Raw genomic sequence first — 4,103 nt, forward strand, 5'->3', positions numbered from 1 at the left:
TTTTCCTCCCTCCCCACCCAGCCAGATTCTATTTATTTCAAGACATAGAGTAATTTATCTATTTAAAAAAAAAACTTTCCCAAATTCACCCACAGTGAATTCACTGTGATCAATTCACTCCACAGGACTGTGATGGAAAATCAGAAGTATTACATGTCTACATATATGCATTGTATGTAGTTACATATATATTCAAATGCATTATTTGTGGCCTTCGAACTATTATCATTTTTTTTGTTTCATACTTATCTATAGACATTTTCTTTCCAACTGGAAGATAGGGTGATAGTTTAACTGATACCTTTGAATGTTTTCTTTCCTTTAGATTTAGCACAGCTTTATGAACAACAGATGTTTAGCTTTTGCTTGATGTGGATTTTTCTCTAAGCAGGTGTGTTAAATCTGTGTGGTCCTGACACAGTTGAGTTTTTCCAAAGGCAGAGGTCAACTCTATATGTCTTGCAGTTTGAAAAAAATGGATTTCAAGGAGATTCTACAAATATGAGTAAAAGTAATTTTCAGTAACTTTTTAAAAAAAAACATGAAAGTGATAAGGAAGACAAAAATAGCTGCATGCACTTTAACTTCTTAATCTCCATCTAGCTTTCTTGGCCCACTGGTTGGTGATAATATACTAAACATTTCGGTGTTCCTGATTTGCTCTGAGGTCTCAACCCCTCAGTATTCTGTGCACCCTTCCGTCCTCAGGCAAACTTGCAGTAACTCCTACCTGCACTTTGAAAATTTACCCAAACTTTCTTTTTGAGGAGGGCTCCCAAGGAGTGTTCAGAAGACCTCGAGGCCCCTTCAAGTGATTCTCTGCCAACTGGCTCTTGTTTGGGGGACAATATGTGGTGCTGAGTATAGAACCAGGGTTGGCTGCATCCAAGGCATGTGACTTAATCCTTGTTCTATCTCTTCCGCTCCCAAACTTCTGTTGTTCAGAGCATTTCCATTTTGTCTTTTTTCTTGGAAGAGCTCATGCTCTACCCAAGATATGTAATTGAGAGGTGGGGGTGAAGGCTTTGATCCTCAGTGTTCACAATGGCAGGGGAAAACTCTCTAAATTTATTGCACTGCATTTGAGCTACAAGTCAGTGACTGGACAAATATGGGTGGCATCTTGTACTGCATTTTTAGCCTTATCGCCATGTTTCTTAACACTTAATACAAGGTACAAAGATGCTTACGAGTCTGGGAAATTGTGTCCTTTGGCAGAACATTCTCTTGAGGCCACAGTCTATCCAGAGTTCCAAAGGTTCAGCCTCTCCCATTTATTTCTCTCTGCTATACCCGTGACTCATCTGCTCTGTCCTTGTTGCCTCTTTATTCCCTCCCACCAGAAGTGGCAAAGTCCACTGCTTCTTCCTGTGGAAAAGTCCATCTCACCACCAAATGTATGTCACTCCAATTTATTGCTTCCACATTCTGAGTTTACCACCATCCGGGAGCTTGGTGTATCATTTTTTTTTTTTTTTTTTTGCTTTTTGGGTCACACCTGGTGATGCTCGGTGGTTATTCCTGGCTCTGCACTCAAGAATCAGTCCTGGCAGTGCTTGGGATGAGAGGGATTGAACCTGGGTTGTCCACATTCAAGACAAATGCCCCACCTGCTGTACTGTTGCTCCGGCCCCAGCTCTGTGTATTTTTAGGTCTCAAAAGGGACATCCCCAAGCCCCCAAGTGTCCCAACATGGTCACACTTTGTGACCTTTTCTCTGCACTTCCACTTTGACATAGGTCACCTGCCTATTTCAAGTTGTCCCTGGTTTAGTTATCAGTCTCTTGGTTTTCCCATATCCCTTTGTCTGTCTTTAGACAAACGTGGCCGACCTGGGTTCGATTCCTCCATCCCTCTCGGAGAGCCCAGCAGGCTACCGAGAGTATCTTACCCGCACGACAGAGCCTGGCAAGCTACCCGTGGTGTATTCGATATGCCAAAAAACAGTAACAAGTCTCATAATGAAGATGTTACTGGTGCCCACGCAAGCAAATCAATGAACAATGGGACGACAGTGCTACAGTGCTCACAGTTGCACCACCCACTTTAGGGTAGGTCATTTCAAGGTTTCCTTTGCTACTTTTTTCTCTCTCCCCTTCAGTATTTTCCCTATTGATGACTTTTTTACATTGCCATGTCCTCAAATATCATGAAATGTTATGGCTACACATGGCTTCTTTTCCACTTTTACCATGCTCTAAAATTCCAACCCAAGTTTCTAACCTATTCCAGGTTGGCTGGTTACCAAATGTCTCAAATGCATCTTCTTCAAACACATTCAGTTGTCACTGCTAGTCTTTTCTAAGTTAGAAACAGGTGTTTTATATGACTTGTCTCAATATAGATGCCTGCTTTTAAAGTCTTTTGGTCTAATTTTTTTCATATCAGAGAATGAAAGGTATGATTAAAATGAAATTCTGTGCCTTCGTTCCTCTGTGGTAGGGGTTCTCTGCATAAAATCCAAAGCTGATTGCCACTAGCCTGTCTCAAACATTATTCCAAAAGCAGAGGAGAACCAAGTCGAAATGTAAACTCAAATTGAAGGTCCTCACCACATTTCTTCAGTGCCGTATTACTTACCACTTTATGGATAGCACTGATGGTCCCGCCCACCACACTACAACCTATCCCTGCACATGGTATACGTCACTTGACAAAGTTCAACTTACTTCACTTGACAAAGCCCAACTATAATGCAAGTTCTGGATGAAGCTCCCTTCCTTGGAGCCCTGAGCAAAATTCATCAATATTTTATGTGCCTCCAGTGTATTTTCCCTATAGTTCTATTAGACTTGGAATATAGTGGTTATTATTGATAGTCTCTGGGCTGAGGAGAGCCTAGTAGGGTGAGTATACTTTTATATCCATTTATGGAGATGTGATCTATCCATCCATCCATCCATCCATCCATCCATCCATCCATCCATCCATCCATCCACCCTCCTTCTATCATCAATCCTTTGTGTATCCTTCATCCATCAATCTTTTCTTCCTTCCATATATCTGGCTTGTCTTTTGAGAACATCATCTAAGATGTTGTGATAACATCATATAGCGATACACTGTTACGATGCAATGAATATTATTTAACTATATGGGGGGAATTAATACATATTACAAACTGTATGTAAACATGCTTATGTTTTGATCACTGGCATTGATCTTGTGCTTGGCAAAAGTCAGTAGGTGCTCACAAAAATAAAAAGACTTGAGTGAACAAATGAGTTGATACCCAGAAATTGGTGGAAGACTTATTAACTGAGGTACAGAAAGTGAAAAATAAATCCCCATCTCTCAATTAAAATGATTATTTACTTGAAATAATTGTATTGAACTAAACTTTGGTTGCAATTGAAATTACTTCCTCTGATTGCTACAGATAATTATCATTTACATATATTATGTGCAGTGTGCTTTGTATTCCAGGCTATTTCTTAACAACATGTATGAGTGCACTGGTATCTCTATGTCCTGGCACCTCCTGCATGCTTTTATTTCTGCCAGCCTCTAAACCAACCCTCACTGTATGTACTGACACACAAACACACTAGCAGTAACTTCTGGGTGTCTAAGTTAACTTTCTTTTTTGGAGGGGAGGTGTGGTTCCCAGGGAGTTCTCAGGGAGCACAGGGGTCCCTCCTGGTGATATCAAGGGGGCTATGTGGGCCTGATGGTTTAGTACTCAAGCCTGGCAGTGCGGTACTGCTAGTTCCAGGGATGCTGGGGACTGACCTCGGAGCCCCTGCAAGCCAGGCCTCTGCTCCAGCTCTGGGCCACCTTCTGGCCTTTAGATTAACGTTCAACTTCACCATTGCTTTCTGTCTCCAGTTCCATTTTGTTCCCTTTCCAGGTTTTACTTTCATCATCTGCTCGTGTGTATTTTGCATATAGTGTCTAACTCCATTTCACCAACATCTCATGAACGCAGCAAGACAACAAAGATGAATGGATAACTGGGTGAGTATCCTGTGTGTTTAGAGCCAGGGCCCTAAATCTATTCAAGAGTTTTCCACATAGGACCAAGTAAGATCCCCGCTAAGCTCTTGTCTTTTAAATGAATGAAACAGGTTTAAATGACAAGAAATGCCACAATACAGACACCG

This window comes from Sorex araneus, chromosome 2 (genome assembly GCF_027595985.1).
Source record: "Sorex araneus isolate mSorAra2 chromosome 2, mSorAra2.pri, whole genome shotgun sequence".
NCBI classification, from domain to species: Eukaryota; Metazoa; Chordata; class Mammalia; order Eulipotyphla; family Soricidae; genus Sorex; species Sorex araneus.